Source organism: Salvelinus alpinus, chromosome 4 (genome assembly GCF_045679555.1).
Source record: "Salvelinus alpinus chromosome 4, SLU_Salpinus.1, whole genome shotgun sequence".
NCBI classification, from domain to species: Eukaryota; Metazoa; Chordata; class Actinopteri; order Salmoniformes; family Salmonidae; genus Salvelinus; species Salvelinus alpinus.
In genome coordinates, this window is record NC_092089.1 from 74,487,762 (window position 1) to 74,510,563 (window position 22,802).

Sequence of the window (22,802 nt, forward strand, 5' to 3'; positions counted from 1 at the left end):
TTATGTCAACCTAAACGTAATGATGACTATATTTTATTTCATCATATATGTAGCATGATAACTGTTATCTTTTATATCACCCTACATGTGGCATGATAACTGTTAACTTTTATGTTTCACCCTACATGTAGCATGATACCTTATCTTTTATATCACCCTATATGTAGCATGATGACTGCTTATATATGATTGGTGAAATATTAATGTTTTGCATACAAGAGAATACAAAACAATGATGAATGTTTAAAAGGTAAACAAAGCAAACACGTGCAGGAGAAGTAAGAAACTCAGAGGGGCTTTTATTAATTTAACACCTTTTTAGAATCAAGGCTCCATGCTGTCAAAACAGTTCACACAACTTCAAAACAATTCTTTATGTGTGCTAAATTACCTTTTCTTATCTGTGCTCAAACAGTCATATGGGCCTCAGGCAGGTGTTGACATTGTGTGGGATGATTGAAGTCCTTGCTCCATTCAACGTTTTTCCCCAGTGTACGCTGGAGAGGATAGCAGAAAGGAAGTCATCAATAAGGGGATCAAACTCAGTGGAGAAGGTCTGTATCTGTCCAGGTCTCACGGTTGTGTGGAGAGACGGACCAAGGCGCGGCATGATTAAAGTTCCACATATTTATTTACGCGAAACTTCCAAACAAAAAGAAACAAACAACGAACCGTGACATCAGCGGTGCCACATGCACTAACTCAAAACAAGATCCCACAAAACACAGTGGGGAAAATGGCTGCCTAAATATGATCCCCAATCAGAGACAACGATACACAGCTGCCTCTGATTGGGAACCATACCAGGCCAACATAGAAATAAAACAACCTAGATTACCCACTCTAGTCACACCCCGACCTAACCAAAATAGAGAATAAAAAGCCTCTCTATGGTCAGGGCGTGACGATCTTGGAAATGACCGGACCAAGGCGCAGCATGAGTATAGTTCCACATAATTTATTAAAGTGAAACTAACAAAACAAAAACACCGTGAGGACATAGTGGCCAACACAAACAATATCCCACAAATGTAGGTGGGGAAAAAGCCTACCTAAATATGATCCCCAATTAAAGAAAAACGATTACCAGCTGCCTCTAATTGGGAACCACACAAACCACCAACCTAGAATCTATAAACTAGATAACCCCCCCAGTCACACTCTGACCTAAACACCATAGAGAACCGAGGGCTCTCTATGGTCAGGGCGTGACAAGGGGAGTCTGTTTGAACATTTGGTGTGTGATTAAGTGGGAGGTTAATGTATGTCTATTAATAATTCACCCTGTTTTGACTATAATTAGACGCTACAGATGTAGGATCTTAATTTGATCACTTTTGTTGCTGAGAATTTTCCTGCACAGCAAGAAATGCAAACTTGTAGCGTATGCGATGTTTAAAAGGCTCCTAAAGTTTGTAATTTTCACTTTAAAAATGTCAGACTTGATTTGCCCTAAGAAAAATATGTATCAACCCCTACAAAAAATATCCATGAATTATAATCCACATAATAATTCACATTTCCTGTTGCTGCATGATTCTTTTCCTGCTGTAGCAAAACTGTCTCAAATGAAGATCCTACATCTGTATAATTTGTAGAGTAAAGCTATATAAAGGAACAATTAGGTCAAGGTTGATTGATTGCATGGATTGGTTGGGTAATGGTCTGGCTGTGCCCCTTTTGCCAGGTCTTTAAGCTGTTCTTTGTGGACTCAGACATAAAGCGTGGAGATTGGGTATGGAAGGGGGAAATAATTTCTACAATGATGCCAATGCAGTATGTCAGAGCTTACAGAAGCATTACCTCTCATGTTTATGTCAAAATGACAGACCCAAGCATTGACCCCACCCTCAAAGGTGTCTCTTTGACTGTACATTAACAGTCAGAGACACCTTTTGACTGTTAATGTACATCTAATCCAAATGTCAACCTAATGTCACCTTTTACAAATTAATTTATATTTGTAACACATTTACTATGTATAAAATTTTTGGATATTTGAACTGTCACTGTCTTGATGAGAGTGTGAGATTTCAGCAATTAAGCCCTTTAGTACTTCCCCATATTCAGATGAAAATGTATGTCTCTGCGTGCAGTTTGAAAGAAGTTGAAGGTAGTTTCACAAGCCATTGCTAACTAGCATTAGTGCAATGACTGTTCCCATAGAATTCCAGTTAATTAGCAATTATGTTAATGCTAATTAGAGACTTCCTTCAAACTGCATGCAGAGACTTAACAATGGTAACCATGAGTTCATCTGACTCTGGGTAAATAGAAAAAGGGCTTGATTGCCAAAATCTCGCTCTCTCCCTTTAAGAACCATTAACATAGCATCTAATGTAGAATTACAAATCAATGTTCCTTAGCTCCACAAATGCAATTAGAAATGGAAAATTAGATGTGATGCTTTGCTCTACCTAAAGCAGTAGATGGCAGCAATGTATTATTATATTTCAAGGATGAAATGGCCAAATTAGAATTGATAGACTGCATCTACAGTTGAAGTCGGAAGTTTACATACAATTAGGTTGGAGTCATTAAAACTCGTTTTTCAACCACTCCACAAATTTCTTCTTAACAAACTAGTTTTGGCATGTTGGTTAGGACATCTACTTTGTGCATGACACAAGTAATCTTTCCAACAATTGTTTACAGACAGATAATTTCACTTATAATTCACTGTATCACAATTCCAGTGGGTCAGAAGTTTACATACACTAAGTTGACTGTTCATCCTTGGGAGCAATTTCCAAACGCCTGAAGGTACCACGTTCATCTGTACAAACAATAGTATGCAAGTATAAACACCATGGGACCACGCAGCCGTCATACCGCTGAGGAAGGAGACGCATTCTGTCTCCTAGAGATGAACGTACTTTGGTGTGAAAAGTGCAAATCACTCCCAGAACAACAGCAAAGGACCTTGTGAAGATGCTGGAGGAAACAGGTACAAAAGTATCTATATCCACAGTAAAACGAGTCCTATATCGACATAACCTGAAAGGCCGCTCCGCAAGGAAGAAGCCCCTGCTCCAAAACTGCCATAAAAAAGCCAGACTACGGTTTGCAACTGCACATGGGGACAAAGATCGTACTTTTTGAAGAAATGTCCTCTGGTCTGATGAAACAAAATTGAACTGTTTGGCCATAATGACCATCGTTATGTTTGGAGGAAAAAGGGGGAAGCTTGCAAGCCGAAGAACACCATCCCAACCGGGAAGCACGGGGGTGGCAGCATCATGTTGTGGGGGTGCTTTGCTGCAGGAGGGACTGGTGAACTTTACAAAATAGATGGCATCATGGGGACGGAATGAGGAAGGACAATTATGTGGATATATTGAAGCAACATCTCAAGACATCATTCAGGAAGTTAAATCTTGATCGCAAATGGGTCTTCCAAATGAACAATGATCCCAAGCATACTTCCAAAGTTGTGGCAAAATGGCACAACAAAGTCAAGGTATTGGAGTGGTCATCACAAAGCCAATCCTATGGAAAATATGTGGGCAGAACTGAAAAAGCGTGTGCGAGCAAGGAGGCCTACAAACCTGATTTAGTTACACCAGCTCTGTCAGGAGGAATGGGCCAACAGTCACCCAACTTATTGTGGGAAGCTTGTGGAAGGCTACACGAAATGTTTGACCCAAGTTAAACAATTTAAAGGCAATGCTACCAAATACTAATTGAGTGTATGTAAACTGCTGACCCACCGGGAATGTGATGAAATAAATAATTCTCTCTACTATTATACGGACATTTCACATTCTTAAAATGAAGTGGTGATCCTAACTGTCCTAAAACAGGGGAATTTTTACTAGGATTAAATGTCAGGAATTGTGAAAAACTGAGTTTAAATGTATTTGGCTAATGTGTATGTAAACGTCCGACTTCAACTGTAAATATTGTCCATGTTGCGAGGCCGCAAGCTGTCCATTTTACTTCCTAAGCATGGTAATAACTTATTCTCCATCCCTCATGCTGCAGATAACAGTCTTAGATTGCATGGTGGGAGAATTGCAGGCTAGAACAGTGATGAGAAGCAATAATGAGTGCAATGGAACATTATACTCATACTGTACACATAAATCCACCATGGGCATTGTTCATTGTGAGGTAATAAGGAAGTAAATGTCGCAGTAGGTGTAACGGCTCTCTTTCGGTGAGTGAGTAGACCAAGGCGCAGCGGGTGATGAATACATAATGACTTTATTGTAAGACGAAGACAGACACGAAATACACTTGACTAAATATACAAAATAACAAAACGAACTAGACAGACCTAAACTACGAACTTACATGAAACGAAGAACACATGAACAGGAACGACCGAATGAACGAGACGAGATGAGACAGTACCGTGTGGTGCAACAAACACAGACACAGCGACAATCACCCACAAACAAACAGTGAGAACAACCTACCTTAATATGACTCTCAATTAGAGGAAAACGCAAAACACCTGCCTCTAATTAAGAGCCATACCAGGCAACCCAAAACCAACATAGAAACAGCAAACATAGACTGCCCACCCAAAACTCACGCCCTGACCATCACACACATACAAAACAGAAAACAGGTCAGGAACGTGACAGAACCCCCCCCTCAAGGTGCGAACGCCGGGCGCACCAGCACAAAGTCCAGGGGAGGGTCTGGGTGGGCATCTGACCACGGTGGTGGCTCAGGCTCCGGACGCTGTCCCCACACCACCATAGTCACTCCCCGCTTCTGTATCCCCCTCCCAATGACCACCCTCCAACTAAAACCACCTAAATGAAGGGGCAGCACCGGGATAAGGGGCGGCACCGGGATAAGGGGCGGCACCGGGATAAGGGGCGGCAGGTCCTGGCTGAGGGACTCTGGCAGGTCCTGGCTGAGGGACTCTGGCAGGTCCTGGCTGAGGGACTCTGGCAGGTCCTGGCTGAGGGACTCTGGCAGGTCCTGGCTGAGGGACTCTGGCAGGTCCTGGCTGAGGGACTCTGGCAGGTCCTGGCTGAGGGACTCTGGCAGGTCCGGGCTGAGGGACTCTGGCAGGTCCGGGCTGAGGGACTCTGGCAGGTCCGGGCTGAGGGACTCTGGCAGGTCCGGGCTGTAGGGCAGCTCACGACTGTAGGGCAGCTCACGACTGTAGGGCAGCTCACGACTGTAGGGCAGCTCACGACTGTAGGGCAGCTCACGACTGTAGGGCACCTCACGACTGTAGGGCAGCTCCTGACTGGCTGGCGGCTCTGGCAGCTCCTGACTGGCTGGCGGCTCTGGCAGCTCCTGACTGGCTGGCGGCTCTGGCGGCTCCTGACTGGCTGGCGGCTCTGGCGGCTCCTGACTGGCTGGCGGCTCTGGCGGCTCCTGACTGGCTGGCGGCTCTGGCGGCTCCTGACTGGCTGGCGGCTCTGGCGGCTCCTGACTGGCTGGCGGCTCTGGCGGCTCCTGACTGACGGACGGCTCTAGCGGCTCCTGACTGACGGACGGCTCTAATGGCTCGGGACAGACGGGCGGCTCTAATGGCTCGGGACAGACGGGCGGCTCTAATGGCTCGTGGCAGACGGATGGCTCAGAAGGCGCTGGGCAGACGGATGGCTCAGAAGGCGCTGGGCAGACGGATGGCTCAGAAGGCGCTGGGCAGACGGATGGCTCAGAAGGCGCTGGGCAGACGGATGGCTCAGACGGCGCTGGGCAGACGGATGGTTCAGACGGCGCTGGGCAGACGGATGGCTCAGACGGCGCTGGGCAGACAGATGGCTCAGACGGCGCTGGGCAGACAGATGGCTCAGACGGCGCTGGGCAGACAGATGGCTCAGACGGCGCTGGGCAGACAGATGGCTCAGACGGCGCTGGGCAGACAGATGGCTCAGACGGAGCTGGGCAGACAGGCAGTGCAGAAGGCGTTGGGCAGACGGCCGACTCTGCCCTGCTGAGGTGCACAGTAGGCCTGGTGCGTGGTGCCGGAACTGGAGGTACCGGGATGACGGCACGCACTTCAAGGCTAGTGCGGGGAGCAGGGACAGGGCACACTGACCTCTCGAAGCGCACTATAGGCCTGGTGCGTGGTACCGGAACTGGAGGTACCGGGCTGAGGGCACGCACCTCAGGGCGAGTGCGGGGAGAAGGAACAGTGCGTACAGGGCTCTGGAGACGCACAGATGGCTTAGTGCGTGGTGCCGGAACTGGAGGCACTGGGCTGGAGACACGCACCATAGGGAGAGTGCGTGGAGGAGGAACAGGGCTCTGGAGACGCACAGGTGGCTTAGTGCGTGGTGCCGGAACTGGTGGTACTGGGCTGGGGCGAGGAGGTAGCGCCGGAAATACCGGACCGTGTAGGCGTACTGGCTCCCTTGAGCACCGAGCCTGCCCAACCTTACCTGGCTGAATGCTCCCCGTCGCCCGACCAGTGCGGGGAGGTGGAATAACCCGCACCGGGCTATGTAGGCGAACCGGGGACACCATGCGTAAGGCTGGTGCCATGTAAGCCGGCCCAAGGAGACGTACTGGTGGCCAGATATGTAGAGCCGGCCTCATGGCACTTGGCTCAATGCTCAATCTAGCCCTACCAGTGCGGGGAGGTGGAATAACCCGCACTGGGCTATGCACCCATACAGTAGACACCGTGCGCTCTACTGCGTAACACGGCGTCTGCCCGTACTCCCGCTCTCCACGGTTAGCCTGGGAAGTGGGCGCAGGTCTCCTACCTGCCCTCGGCCCACTACCTCTTAGCCCCCCCCAAGAAATTTTAGGGTAGTACTTGCGGGCTTCCAGCCTTGCTTCCGTGCTGCCTCCTCATAAACGTCGCCTCTCCGCTTTCGCTGCCTCCAGCTCCGCTTTGGGGTGGCGACACTCAACTGGCTCTGCCCAGGGTCCTTTACCGTCCAGGATCTCTTCCCATGTCCAATCCTCCTTTTCCCACTGCTGCTGTCGTGGCTGTCCGTTAACCCGCTGCTTGATCTGGGTTTGGTGGGTGATTCTGTAACGGCTCTCTTTCGGTGAGTGAGTAGACCAAGGCGCAGCGGGTGATGAATACATAATGACTTTATTGTAAGACGAAGACAGACACGAAATACACTTGACTAAATATACAAAATAACAAAACGAACTAGACAGACCTAAACTACGAACTTACATGAAACGAAGAACACATGAACAGGAACGACCGAATGAACGAGACGAGACAGTACCGTGTGGTGCAACAAACACAGACACAGCGACAATCACCCACAAACAAACAGTGAGAACAACCTACCTTAATATGACTCTCAATTAGAGGAAAACGCAAAACACCTGCCTCTAATTAAGAGCCATACCAGGCAACCCAAAACCAACATAGAAACAGCAAACATAGACTGCCCACCCAAAACTCACGCCCTGACCATCACACACATACAAAACAACAGAAAACAGGTCAGGAACGTGACAGTAGGACTAATACTACTGTATGCACAGACCAGTTAACCAGAGCTTCTTTCCCTAGAGACAACACTCCTGTCTGTATCACTGCACAAATTATAATAACTGCCTTCTGGTATAAATACAGACATGGTTATAGCTTTTTAACTACCCATGCACTTCTTCTGGATATTTCTGTCTGTATAGTGTTTATAGAAGTGTGTGTGTTTATGTGTGTGTGAACATGCATGCATGTGTGTTAGATGACAACGTGGAATGTTTTGGGAGGGGTTCATTTTCATGGACAGTATTGCCAGAATATCTAGAGAAAACAAAAGTCCATTCCTCAGAAAGTCAAACTAGTCACTTATGATTATGGTGATCACACTCCGCATATGGGAGGGGGCGAGAATGAGGGAGAAGAAAGAGAGTGTGTGGTGGAGTGTGTTGTAAAAATGTACTGCTAAATTGGTTCTCTCAACAATAAGGCATATTTCAAACGATAGGAACCCTTCAGAGATAAGGCAGATTTTTTTTACGAACTCTTTCAAAAGCATATAAACCACCGAATAGCAATAGCCACCTGCTTCTTCTGTGAATGGACTAAAGCATCCCGGGGGTATAGATTAAGTGTTTGCTAACTGATTTAACTAGAACGATTTAAGAGAAGTCTGGACTGTATCTAAGAGGCACAGGGCAGCCTAAGGACTAGTTAATGCAAAAACATGGCATGAGAATTATTTAGCATGTATTTAGCTTTAGGTTATGGAGAGGTCTCGGTGGGGCCTCAGGCCAATTACAATATATCATAATTCAATTTTTTTTTAAACAATGCTTCTGGAGAGAATCTTTGTGGCAGCTGTCCCCAACGCTGTTGTCATTATGCAGACAGAGATGTTCATCTGGAAGAAAGAAGAGATCAAAAAAACATGTGGGGGGAGGAGACCAGAGAGACCAGCATATCCATAGAGATCAGAAAATGTTCCCTCTTTTCATCATATTAATCTTTAACCAAGCAAAGCCGTCACATATTACAGCTTAACTTCTGAACCAAAAAAACAAGTTTCACATCTAAATTGCCCTCCCACTATTCTCTTTCCCTCTTCCAGACAGAGATATAAAACAGACATTTGTAAAGTTAAAAGCCACGCTAGTCTGGTGTGACAACGTCTCTCTGTGTTCCTCCGTTGTCCTATTCTGATGGCCGACTATCTGAGGGTCCATGCTGAGACGTGAAAGCTACAGCTTAATTGTTATAAGGGACTTCATTATACAGTATATCATATCACCATGAGTTGCCCACATTAAGAGCGGCTTTTGGGTGATTTAACACTCCCAGAATGGAGACGTTCATTCTCATCTCATGCTATAATGCTTATCTCTCTGAGGAAGAAAGGACCTTTCAGTGTTCGTAGTTGGTATCACCAGTGATAGGCTTAGCGGCAATATGGCGCTGGCTATTAACAGTACATCAGGCATTCAGTCAGTGCAGGGGGTCCGGAAAGTTAACTTTGATAAAAGTAAATATCCCTAAAACTTCAATTGTCCTGTGTAGGGTATTCACTGTAAATTGAACGTGTATCACTGTGGGTTAATATCTGCATACAGTATGTGTTTAGTACCATGCTACTTTTACTACCATGTCCTTGCCTTCAGAGTAGTTAATGGTGTTGTTTACTTTACATTCTGTAAGAGCTTAATGAGGAACATGAATGTTTTAGGCACATAATACATTTTCACAAATTAACAATTGAATTCAGAACCCTAATTAGTCCTGATATAGATAAATGAGCGAACCTATCGTTTAATACGTCATTACATCTCCGTAATATCCCCCATGTGATCAACTCGGGGCTATTGTAGCATTAGAACAGGATTCTTATAATAAGATGATCAAATATGTTGTGGACAGTGTATTGTGTATACGTTAAACAAATTGATTGAATCAGACCTGTATTGTAGTAAATCCACATCATTATGACCTTGCATCTTCCCTGCCAACATGTTGTTGTATGTAACTTGTACGACAGTGTCTGAGACCAAGGATGTCCTAACATGGACACCATACAGTTCTCAGAATCTTAACAGACAAAGTCAGGTAAAAAACCTGACTCACTCAAGCTTTCAATCTGTGCTTAGCTCACTTAACACAAGGAAATAAACTTTTGCGACCCACTAAAATATTCAAGCTTAAAGCATTGACCTTATTAGGAAGATTGTTGCATATTGTTTTTCCCATGGGGAAATTGTGTTACAGTGTCATGTACACGTTTAAAGTGGCGTTTAAATACAAAACAAATTGACAATACAACTTTCATAACAGTTACATGCCAATAAAAAGAGACTAGCCTGCTGGTCTTACTGGGTCGATAGGAACATTAGCCCGAGCTATTTAGGAGAGATATCACACCTGGCACAAATGATTGTCTAGTTGTGTTTTTCCTGCCGAGGGATGCCCTATACCTGCGCCCAGAGGGGAGTAGTTCAAAGTCCGGGTACAGGGGGTGGCTTGGGTCTAAAATTATTTTGTGAGCCTTTCGGAGGCCCCTGACCTTAAAGATCTCATCCAGGCCTGTCTGTTTCACTCTAAGTACCTTGCTTGCTGTGGTGATAATCCTTCTCAGCATATTTCTCTGGCTGACAGTGGCATTGCCAAACCAACAAACAATACAAAAAGTTAAAATACTCTCAAACTAATGGTTGTCTTTTGTATTGCTTCCACTTCTCAGTTCCCTGCTGGGCAGGGGGTGACTGCTTTGTGTTGTACCACTTCTCAGTTCCCTGCTGGGCAGGGGGTGACTGCTTTGTGTTGTACCACTTCTCAGTTCCCTGCTGGGCAGGGGATGGCTGCTTTGTGTTGTACCACTTCTCAGTTCCCTGCTGGGCAGGGGGTGACTGCTTTGTGTTGTACCACTTCTCAGTTCCCTGCTGGGCAGGGGATGGCTGCTTTGTGTTGTACCACTTCTCAGTTCCCTGCTGGGCAGGGGGTGACTGCTTTGTGTTGTACCACTTCTCAGTTCCCTGCTGGGCAGGGGGTGACTGCTTTGTGTTGTACCACTTCTCAGTTCCCTGCTGGGCAGGGGGTGACTGCTTTGTGTTGTACCACTTCTCAGTTCCCTGCTGGGCAGGGGGTGACTGCTTTGTGTTGTACCACTTCTCAGTTCCCTGCTGGGCAGAGGATGGCTGCTTTGTGGCAGGTTACATATTTCCCTTGCCTTGCTTACTTTATAACAACTCTTATTCAAAGGGATGTTCATTTCAGTTTAGAAAGAAAAGTGCATCACATGCAATGCACAACATTGTACAGGTGTAGCACTTAACTATTATGCAATATGCTCAAGTAATTGAGTTTAATATAGCAATAAACATGGAAACATACTCAAATAAGGGGCAGGCCAGCAAAACATTTATGAAATCCAGCTAATTAGATAGACAGACTGTCTTGTTGTATGAGATTTGAAGTGGTTTATGGTTCATGAAGGCACCACCTGCTATGACCCCATGATTAAGGGTCCTCCCCTAAATTGCATCAGTTAGCCAGCGTTATCTTGTATTTGTCTTTACAAGATGGTATCGACTTTTGTGACATCATGCAGAAAATGAACTGTCATGTGTGCAAGTGCTGCACTGAATGAACGCTGATAATACCTTCTGAGCCAATGGTAATAAATACTACAGGCCGACGAAGAGCAGGCTAGGCAGGCAAAGCACAACCACAATGTCTGGCCTCCTTTGAAATGAGAATGTTAATCTTGTGAGTGGCTTTAAAGGGACATTTAAAAAAGCACCACCCCGACATCAACATAGGTGAAAATGGTGCGTTTTTATGTTTTGTAGTAAAAAAGATAGAGGAAGATAAGTGTTTCCAATGACATCATCGGTGTGCATTGTGTGATTTTAACCAATTATGAGCACACATTGCCTACTAATTGGTTGATGATGACATTGGAAACACTTAACTTCCTCTATCTTCTTTTCAACAAAACATAGAAACGTGCAATTTTCACATATGTTGATGTTGGGGTGGTGCTGGAGATGAAGTTGAAAAACTGTGAAATTTCCCTTTAATATGAGTAGCTCACTCCTCATTTGGAAATATATTTTGAACAGAGGTCTTAGTGAAGAAATGAAACATATAAAGCTATTCCAATGCTTGCATGCTGGCACGGCACAGATAATGGGGTCATCATTTTTTCTTTACATGCGTTGTGGAAATGTGATACAAAAAACAAAGTGATAGCCAGCTCTGCTTTTGTTGTGCGTAAATGGATACTTAAAGTCAGATTAACATCCAAGAAGCAACATCTAACATGATGGATTTCAAGGATTTTTTTGCACGTTCTGGAAGCCATTATATTTCCCCAAGGACATCAGAACAGCAATAAAACTAGCTATTAGAACATTGTCTATTTACATACTGATCTGTTTGGTGGGTTTGATACGGATTCTCACTCAGAATTTTGTGACTCTTTAATTCTTTAATTATAAATGTTACTTTTAATATTCTGTGGCTTTTCAACTTGTATCCGCATAGTGCAACAGAAAGACAACTTCCAATATGCCAAACAAATTATATTTAAAACCACAAAGCATCACGACTCAATCCGATTCCAAGTTAAGGTCATTCATGTTGTTCTTTAGTTTGTGCCGTTTCTGTTTTTTTATGTGTGCTGTGGCAATAGGGACAATTATGCAATAGGGAAGTTTACTTTTCACTAGGGAAGTTTACTTTTCACTAGGGAAGTTTACTTTTCACTAGGGAAGTTTACTTTGCATGACTCATTCTGCAGGGGGACTATTATGGGAAAAAATAACACAATCAAAACCTAATCAAATACATTTGTCAGTGTCAGATGTACAATTGTAAATTAATTCAAAGCTTATCGGTTCAACAACTTTAGAATCTCCAAGGTTGTATTTTACATGGGACAAGAATTACGCAGATTAAGCGGAGCCATATTTTTCAGAAGAAGAGCACGTAATCACAACATAAAAGTATTTTATCGATAGTCACATGATGTCTCTGGAAAAATATAAATTCTTAAGTTCACAGGTAGAAGCCAGCACATACTTCCTGTGAATGGTGTGTAGGCTGTTTTGATCTAAATGATGGGGTTCTTAGTGATGACATCAGGGGCTCTGCTGCTGCTCCTGTTTATACAGGCCAACACTGGTGATAGGTCAGGTACAGTTGTCACCAGCTGTGAGACGTGTCACGACCAAGCCACCTGTCTGGATTCATCTGTAGAACGTGAGAGGGTAGATGCCTTTCCAACACGGTCTTTCACCTGCACCTGTCAAGACGGCTTTTGTTGGCAACGGCATCACCTGCTATGACCCCAAGATCTGCGAAAGCGGCTCCTGCTGTCGTCAAGGTTACCACTGGTCCTCTATACTGGGTTGTGTGGACGTTGACGAGTGTTCCCTTCCTGACCAGCCCTGCGCCCCTCAGGTCTGTGAGAACACCCTTGGGTCCTTCAACTGCCTGGTGCCTTCTGACGATAACCTCCACTCAGTCCAGCACACCAGCCCAAACGTGGACCCCCACTCTGTCCAGTTTATGTGTGGAGACACAGAGTGTCCAGTGGGACAGGACTGTATCAGTATTGGTGGAACATCTCGTTGTGCAGACCCCTGCCAGCACTACGCTGTACTGAATGACGCCTGGCGTGCCACCAACTACAGGGGTATAGGGAACTGCGACAAGGATATCAACTTTCGGGGCTAGTATCGCATGTTCCTGGGGAACACCAGTGTTCAGATCCCAGAGAGGTGTGTGCAAAAGCACACATGTGGTACCTGTTATGTTCTGTTAATTACTGATGTCCCCTTTAAGAATGGAGCATCCTTGGTCATGCGCAGGTTGTTCTATGTTTATTCTGGTACTCACTCAGTTCAGTAAATGTGAAGCTCCAGTTCCATTTCTTGTATTCAGAGTCTTTCTTATTATATAAATAAGTAATAAGAGCTAAGACACTACAATGGCGACGAGGATGATTACCTGCAGTGTGCATCACGAATGCAGATGGAGCTCGTACGAAGAGAGGAAGATTTTGACCCTGTAGCACAACAGCTAGCAAGCAGTGACGACGAGGGGAGAGCTAACGAGAACGAGGCGGCAGATCAAAGACCCGTGGAGCCGGAGGTAAAGAGAATGGCTAGCATCGGGAAAATAGATGTGTTTGATGACACGCAAGAAAACTGGGCAACTTACATTGAACGACTGGAACAGTACTTCATTGCAAACGACATTGCTGATAACAAGAGAGTACCAGCGTTGTTGAGTTTAATTGGCCCAAAAACGTACAGTTTGCTAAGAGATCTGACTGCCCCTCTGAAGCCCTCAAATAAAACATTCACAGAGATTGTGGAGATATTGCAAAATCACCTATCACCTAAACCACTCCTCATCGCGGAACGTTTTCGTTTCCACAAGAGAGATCAGAATGAGGGTGAGGGTGTTAGTACATATGTAGCAGAGTTGAAGAAACTGTCTGAACATTGCCAGTTTGGAGAGAACCTAAATGACACATTAAGGGATAGATTTGTTTGTGGACTGAAACATGAACACATTCAAAAACGTTTGCTCACAGAATCAGATATCACGTTTGCAAAGGCTGCTGAAATTGCTGTGACTATGGAAATCGCGACGAAAGATGCATTTGAGTTGCAACGTAAAAGAAATACTGACCTATCACAAACTTCCCTGCACAAGTTTTCACGCAGCCGACAGCGCCCCCGTGTGGCCGAAAAATGCAACAGGTGTGACAGAGATGGTCACAGAGCAGAGGACTGCCGTTTCAAAGACGAAATTTGTCACAAATGCAGTAGAAGGGGGCACATTCAAAGAGGATGCAGAGCAAAATTCAGTCACAACAGGAAAACTGAGAAAATTAAAGGGTCTGTGAATGGTGCCTGGAACTGGCCCCCCATTATTTGGCAGGGAATGGCTTTCAAAAATAAAGCTGAACTGGTGTGATTTGAAAATGCTCCACACGTTCCAGTCCAAAGAGAAAGACACAGACCAAACACTGGAACACTTGCGGAAGAAATACAACACAGTTTTCAGTGATCAGATGGGAACAGTAAAAGGTTTCACAGCAAAACTTGTACTGAGAGATGACGCAACCCCAAAATTCTGCAAAGCCAGATCTGTTCCATACTCCCTGAGACCAAAGGTGGAAGCGGAAATCGATCGCTTGCAGGATACAGGGATCCTGACGAAAGTGGACAGAAGCGAATGGGCCACACCCATAGTTCCTATTGTGAAGAAAGACGGGTCTGTTAGAATGTGTGGGGACTTCAAGGTAACTGTGAATTCAATGTTGCATGTGGACCAATACCCCTTGCCACGTCTGGAGGACATCTTTGCTGCACTAGCTGGTGGGAAACACTTCAGTAAAATCGATCTGAAACAGGCTTACCTGCAGCTACCGGTTGAAGAGAGCTCCAAACAGTACCTGACAATAAACACACACAAAGGTCTATACAGGTATAACCACCTGGTTTTTGGCATCGCATCGGCCCCAGCCATTTGGCAACGAACTATTGACCAGATTTTGCAAGGAATCCCAGGAACCCAGTGTATACTGGATGACATGATCATAACAGGACGCACCGACAAAGAACACCTGGCTAACCTGGAAGAGGTCCTGAAAAGACTGAAAGAGTATGGTCTACAGGCAAACTTACAGAAGTGTGAGTTCTTCAAAGACAAGATTGTCTTCTGTGGACATGAAATTGACCGCAATGGATTGCACAAAACACAGGACAAAATCGAGGCAGTGGTACAGGCACCACGACCACAAAATATCACAGAAGTGAGATCTTTTGCGGGACTGATCAATTACTACAGAAGATTCCTCCCAAACCTTTCAGCAGTACTCCAGCCTCTAAATCAGCTCCTGGGAAAGGACATGGCGGTGGACAGAACAGTGTGAAAATGCATTTCTTGAGGCAAAACGGCTCATCACATCTGAACAGGTCCTGATGCATTATGACCCTGAACTGCCAGTGAAGTTGGCTTGTGACGCGTCCCCTTATGGCTGCGGGGCCGTCCTTTCACACACACTGAAAGATGGGTCAGAGAGGCCTGTTGCATTTGCGTCACGAACATTGAATGATGCAGAGAAAAACTACTCACAAATTGACAAAGAAGCACTGGCGCTAGTGTGGGGCGTCAAGAAATTCCACGCATACCTATATGGCAAGCATTTCACACTGGTTACGGATCACCAGCCGTTGCTTTCCATTTTCAGTCCAAAGAAAGGCATTCCGGCAATGACAGCAGCCAGGTTACAGCGATACGCCTTGTTCCTTGCCAGTCATATGTATGACATTGAGTTTAAGCCGTCGTCCCTCCACACAAATGCAGATGGATTATCCAGACTGCCGTGTACAAGAGAAAGACAAAGGAGTGTGGATGCAGTGGACATTTTCCATACCGCTCAGCTCGAGGCACTACCGGTCACAAGCACAGTTATCAAACAGGAGACAAGGAAAGATGTGACCTTGTCAAAAGTGTACACCTACACCATGTCAGGATGGCCAGCCTCTGGCAGAAAGGAGCTGACTCCGTATTTCCAGCGGAGAAACGAAATTACAACGTACCAAGGATGTTTGATGTGGGGAATGAGAGTCATGATACCCCAGAAATGCCAACATCAGGTTTTGCAGCAACTACATGAAGGTCATGTTGGAATTGTCAAAATGAAGCTGCTCGCAAGGAGCCACTTCTGGTGGCCAGGTCTGGATCAACAGATAGAAAATATGGCAAAGAACTGTAGCGGATGTTTGGAAACCCTTCACATGCCTGCTCCTGTCCCAGTCCACCCTTGGGAATGGCCCACAGAGCCATGGCAGAGAATTCATGTGGACTACGCTGGTCCCTTTGAAAAGCACATGTTTCTGGTTATAGTTGATGCCCATTCCAAATGGCCAGAGGTGCTTTGCACTGACTCCTCCACCTCAGCTCAGACGATAGAGTGTCTCAGAACAACGTTTGCACGCTTCGGATTGCCGCTGCAGCTAGTAAGTGACAACGCGCAAGCTTTTGTAAGTGACGAGTTTACAAGATTCATGTCAGTAAATGGAATCAAACACTCAACCTCAGCTCCTTACCACCCTGCCACCAATGGGCTGGCAGAACGCTTTGTGCAAAACCTAAAGCAAGGATTCCGGGCAGCAAAACGAGATGAAGGGACTTTGCAAACAAAACTGGCCAAGTTCCTGGTCTCCTACCAAAACACCCTACATGCCACGACAAATGAAAGCCCAGCCGCATTGATGTTCGGGAGGCCTCTCCGCACACGGCTGGACATCATGAAGCCTAACAGGCGTAATGAAGTGCTGAACAAACAAGCCAAGATGCTCTCCGGTGGCCGGGAGCGCCATCTCCAAACAGGACAGGAAGTGATGGTGCGAGACTACAGAAGAGGAGGGAAATGGACAAGAGGGACCGTACATACACAAACGGGACCCAGAACTTACCAGGTTCAAGTGAGCCCAGACATAATGTGGCGGCGTCACATTAACCAAATGCATTCCACGGAAAACAGCACAACAATCGAGAGAGAACAGGCACAGAGAGCTCCTGAGAGTGACACACAAGGAACTGTAGAGGATGGTGGAGCAGTAAAGAGACCCCAGGCTGAAAGAAGGGAACGTGTTGATGAAGGTGCTGCTATAGCAGAAGCTATAATGGAGCTAGCACACACTGAGGATGTTCAGGAGCCTCCGGACAATCCTACGCGCTACCCAGAACGAAGGCACAGTCCACCAGACAGACTGGACTTATAAACAAACAAACAAAAACTAACTGTTCAAGTTCAAATTAAAAGATGCAAAATAACTACAACAAGTTCTGGGAAGTGTTTCAGTTGTGGTTTGGTAAAAATAACTCTGATTGTATAAAAGAAGGAATGTTATGTTCTGTTAATTACTGATGTCCCCTTTAAGAATGGAGCATCCTTGGTCATGCGCAGGTTGTTCTATGTTTATTCTGGTACTCACTCAGTTCAGTAAATGTGAAGCTCCAGTTCCATTTCTTGTATTCAGAGTCTTTCTTATTATATAAATAAGTAATAAGAGCTAAGACACTACAGTACCAACAGCCCGATGTGGCTCACAGATCCCCACCCCCAGCTGTCGGACTGAGTGGTTCAGCGGGGTATCTGTGGGAGCTATGATAGCTGCTGCCAATATAAACAAACCCCAATCCATGTCAAAGCCTGCTATAGAAACGACTATGTCTACAAGTTTGTCAGTCCAACATATTGCACCTTTGCCTACTGTGCAGACGTCAACACTATGGTATGTGCTACCTGTAGAAATGATCCGACTTGTGTGAGTGAGGATAAGATCAACTGGAGATGTGAGAGGAAAGCTCCAGAGCTGGTATGTGGGCGGAGCCTCCTACAGGTGGGTCTCAGCAGAGCTCATCTGGAGGCTGCTGGTATAAACGCTACCACTGCTCACCTGGCTGACCGGCGCTGCTCCGCCCACGAGGATCGCAATGGCATGGTGTGGTACCAGGTGGAGCGCAGGGAGGGACATTGTGAAAACACAGTGAAGAGTGAAGAGAAATGGCACTCATGCTGTCTACTTCAACAGCATATTAGTTTATCCAGTAGATGCACAAAATTATTCTCCCCTTAGCTTTCCTTTCTCCTGTATCTATCCTCTGGAGATAGAGAGCAGCCTGGATGTGCCCATCAGACCCCATATACCAACTGACAATGCAGTTGTCGCAGTCGGTGCCAAGGCCAGAGCCTCCATGTTTCTGTATCGTAACTCCAACTACACAGAGCATTACCCAGCTGGTCAGGCAGTCACTTTGCTTCTGGGTTCCACCCTGCATGTGGGCGTGTCCATAGACGAGTCAGACCCGGGGCTTTTCGTGGTCGTTCTAGACGACTGCTTCACCACGGAATCCCCCAGCCCTGACAACCTCCTTCGATACTACATAATTCAGGACAGCTGTCCAAGCAATCGTACCCACGTGACAGTCGAGGAAAGCGCCTCATCCATCCAGGCTCGATTCTCTGCTCTGCTGTATGGGGGCTACCGTTACGTCTTCCTGCACTGCCGCCTCAGCCTGTGTAACCACAGAAGCTCATCCTGCTCTCCAGTGTTTTCCAGGAGGAGGTCCCGCTCTGTGGCCAAGTCTGTCTCCCTCAACCCCCTCACCATTGGGCCAATCACCTGGGCCCAGAGTCTAGAATGACCTCCAGCACCTCTCCCACCCCTCAACCCCACTGTCAACCCACTGGGCCCTCTCCCTCCCCAGATCTCCATTCCAACCAGCACAACCAATGGTCATGCAAGAGCACCAAATTACTTTCTGCTATTATTGATCATGAATTTATGCAATACAGTGTGTGATTTCATTGTACTGTAAATGTTTTATACACATAGGCTTTTGAGGATCGATCATTTACTCAGAGTTGTGTTCGTGCCTACCAAACCTGAGTAGCTCAGTGTGTATGCTGCCATTTGACAATGACAATAAATAACTATATGATAAAGAACACATCACTATGTATTTTTTCTCTATCTCTCCTCCCCCACTTGCACATAGATACACCCCCCTCTATTTCCCCAGCCTGCAGCCATTTTTCAAAGCCATTTGACATAGACACAACTGTTGCCTGAGATTTTTCTTTCACCTTCTTGTAATTCCCAGTTGTATCTGGAAATCTAGAGTCATCTAGAGTCAGTGCGAGGTCTCTGAAGTCATACCTGCAGCCATTTTGGGGCAATCTTGAAGAAAGAGATTGCATCAACCAGCCAGATAATGCAAGTAATGCTACAGTAGGGATGATTTCCGACTTAGCCGGGCTACCAGGGTCACCAGGGAGCCCAATCTAAAGGGGGGAGAGAGGAGCCCCTTACATCCGCCAGTAGAGGGAGGAATGATTGCCAGGGGAAGATAATTGTGAGGAGAGTAGCATGAAGCAAAAGCAGTGCCAGGAATTGTATCAGTCGGTGGCCCCTTTACAGCCTCTGCCCGTCTCGGATAAGGGGGATATGAAAACTGGCAAGGTGCAGCTGGGAGGGAGAGAATGTCATTATCGTGGGAACCCCACACAACCCCATAACCCTTTCCTCTGCTTTATTTTACTTTCCACTTCATTTTGTGTATGCTCTTTGCTCTGCCGCTCGCTTGACGAGGTAAACGTGTAAGTCCCCCTGGCTTTTGAAATCAATTTGGGTCCTCGCTGTGTCTCGTACGACACCTGACTGGCCCTGTGGTGCCCCTCTTTGATGAGGCCTGACTGGCCCCGTGGCGCAGCTCCTTGATGAGACCTGGCTGGCCCTGTGGCGTAGCTCTATGAGGAAGCCTGGCAGGGGGCTTTTGGCTGCCCTCCCTATTTTGAAAGGTGGAGGAAGTGATTAACAGTGACGGCACACACACACATGCACGTGTGAACACACGGATCTCTGGTTGTCTCATACAGCGGTACACAGGTTTGAGCTCCATTCCTGTGAGAGATTGTAAAGTAGGTTGTTGATTGAAAAATTGGCCCTTCCTTAAGTAATGATACCTCGCTGGAAATAATTGATTGTTCAGACCCACTTGTGTACTTTGACCTCATACACAACCTGGGTTAACAAGAACTACTGTTACCACAGCAATATTGATTGTCAAAATAATCAAAGTAGGTGCACCCCACTCCGATAAACATGGAGCTATAGTTATTAAAGGATGCTTTACTGTAACAAGTGGGTCAAGGAATTAATTTCAGTGTATTGGAGAAAAGAGGAGACTGGTTAACCAGGAGAAACAGAGCAGAGTGGTTAACCAGGAGAAACAGAGCAGAGTGGGTAACCAGGAGAAACAGAGCAGAATGGTTAACCAGGAGAAACAGAGCAGAGTGGGTAACCAGGAGAAACAGAGCAAACATATTGTGTACTGGTATATACATAACAGGACAAAGTACACACTGTGGATTGTTTATATTCAGTAAAAACCATTTGTTTTATTGTCACAGACATTCATCTGTAAATAACAAGAAGTGGAGCTCCTCGTTCCGGTTCCACTCCTTGTTGTAGAATCTCTTAATCCCTTCTCTTAGCATGTATGGACCCAGAACTTAAATCTAGAGGCTGACCAATTAGTTAACAGAGATAATTCTTGAATGTGTCACCTTTCACCCTTCACCTCATCTCTTAGTGCATGTACTGACATATGGTAAGCTTGTGTGCTCAGAAAGATGACAATCAAATTAAATGTGAAATTATCAATATTGTTGAGGCATTTCACTGAAAAGCACTCTTAGCCAACTAAGTTACGGATAGAAGAAAATGGAATGTAGGCTACCATAGTGCTGCACACTAAAAATATGACCTTGTTTACCATGGATTCGTACATTTCTATTACCCTCAGTGTCTGAGTGCTGCAGAATGTACAGAGTGCCAGGATTAGTGTGAGGCCTGATGATCGGTCCTCAAAAGACTGTCAAAAGCCTTACTTTGAGTTGACGTGAGGAGATGTCCTTACTGGGTCCAGAATTACTCAATGTGATATCAAGAAGCAGAAAGTAAAGAAAATCTCCTGAGTTCTCCTTAACAGTCTTTATTTACTGCTATAGCTGTGACAGAATGCAGCCAGCGTGATTCCATTCAATTGTAATTAGAAGAAACTAAACACAAAGATTTAATGACATGTGCCCCTGCCAGTTAAATCAGTTTCATGAGGGGAATTTTAATTCAGACTTTTCGGGATACGATTGCGCCCCTCAGCGCTTTGTTAAAGATTGATTCATGGTATATTTGGTGCAAGAGGACCGAGGGTAGGGACAACATACTAATCTTTTGCATCAAGAATGTGTACATTACTTTACAAATTACAGACACTGTCAGTAGAACCGTTAAAAAAAGTATTATCCAACGTTAACTTGTTCAAGTCTGTCCAATTAAAATGTGAAACCTTTCATGTTGTCATGGTTCTCTGGAGGTGCTACTATGTTGGCTGCCTTGTGCTTTGCAATAGGAGAGAATATACTTGCAATGGTTAATTCATGGGTAAGCCCACTGCGCATTGGCTTTTTTGGATTATGTTTGCTTTCACCTGGCAGACTCCTCTTAAGACTCACCCCTCTGAACCCGGCTGTCTTGAGTGGCAGCTGAGCACGTCCTACAAGCCCCCATAATCCTTCGCTCTGCTTCCGTCTGATGTCATCTTTTTCGTAGGATAAACACTGGTGCCCCCAGGGCTTCCCGATAAGAACCTCTTCTGAGAATGAAGACTAGGATTAGATTCTTTCACTTCCACACCCTGGAACTAAAAAACTAAAATATCAGCATTTATTTATAGCCGCAAAACCCCTTGGCAATTAGTTACCCTGTGAAGCAAAACACACTGCCACATCTTCAAGTAGAAGAGAAGATACATATATATATTTCAGTCGGCGTCACATTAAATAAATTGAATGTGCTTAAAAAGATTTGCTTACAGTAGTTAAAGTTGCCGTACTTGTATTGTGCAACAGATGGTGCCTGGTACTTTGTGTTGTTGATCCATGTCTATGCCACTTAAGTTGCTTTGAAATGCATTTGTCTAGCAGCACATTTTGTTGAGTCTCAAAGCACTTCATGTCTTAAGTAGATTACTCACTTCATCCACCACCAACGTGTAGCTGTCCCAATATGGACACTGTGCGCATGCTAACCACTGCCACCAACCTCCAGTGACTATACATGTACTGTTTAGCCAATATGCTAGTACGTGCATGTAAGAAAACAATGGAATCACATGCATAAGGGCTTTAACTTAATAAGCAAAAACCAAAGCTACACGGATACCACATACTTTCCCCAATTAAATCCGACACCGGTGTCCCCAGTTAATACCATAAAACAATACCTGACCCATGCTGAAACAAACCTTTTTCGACCACACAGAGCATAAATCATTCATGTCATGGATTAATTATTGACCAGGATAGGGAGCAGAAAAACAACATGCAGACCCATTTTGATAAGCATTTGTCTCCTGTACTCATGGCAGCCATTTTGCATTTTGGTCGGGGACTTGATCCACAGCATTCTTCCAGGTAACACTTGATTTGGATAGCCTGTAGAGCATCTACAGATGGACTATCAGTAACATTTTAACTAACTATCTACGAAACCTAGCCCCAACCATTATCCTATCCCTAAACCTAACCTTTAGCCTTAACCCTTACCCTTATTTTAAACCCAACCCTAACAGTAACCTTAGCAAGCAGTTGCTTAGCAACAGATAGTGTGTTGACAGTATGACCTTCTACATCGGACTATTCAAATAAAGTGTGACCTTCTTCCAGGCCATAATCTAACATGAAACACCGACCTCATTTCAAAACTGTAGACTTAATTCAGCTTGTCTGCTGCAATAGAATAGTCACAAAACTGTAAAACCCGCTTATTTGGCACTCCAGGCAGGT

At 45.3% G+C, this 22,802-nt stretch overlaps 1 long non-coding RNA gene and 1 pseudogene across 1 annotated transcript; one reads left to right on the forward strand and one right to left on the reverse strand.

Moving 5' to 3' along the window:
- Window positions 1–273: 273 nt before the first annotated feature.
- On the reverse strand, window positions 274–22,521 carry LOC139574435 (uncharacterized). Its single transcript, XR_011674772.1, has 3 exons — window positions 21,831–22,521; window positions 21,471–21,610; window positions 274–497 (listed from the first exon to the last, which is right to left on the reverse strand). It is a non-coding gene; the product is annotated as an uncharacterized lncRNA (long non-coding RNA).
- On the forward strand, window positions 12,222–18,902 carry LOC139574429 (uromodulin-like; annotated as a pseudogene).
- Window positions 22,522–22,802: the final 281 nt, after the last annotated feature.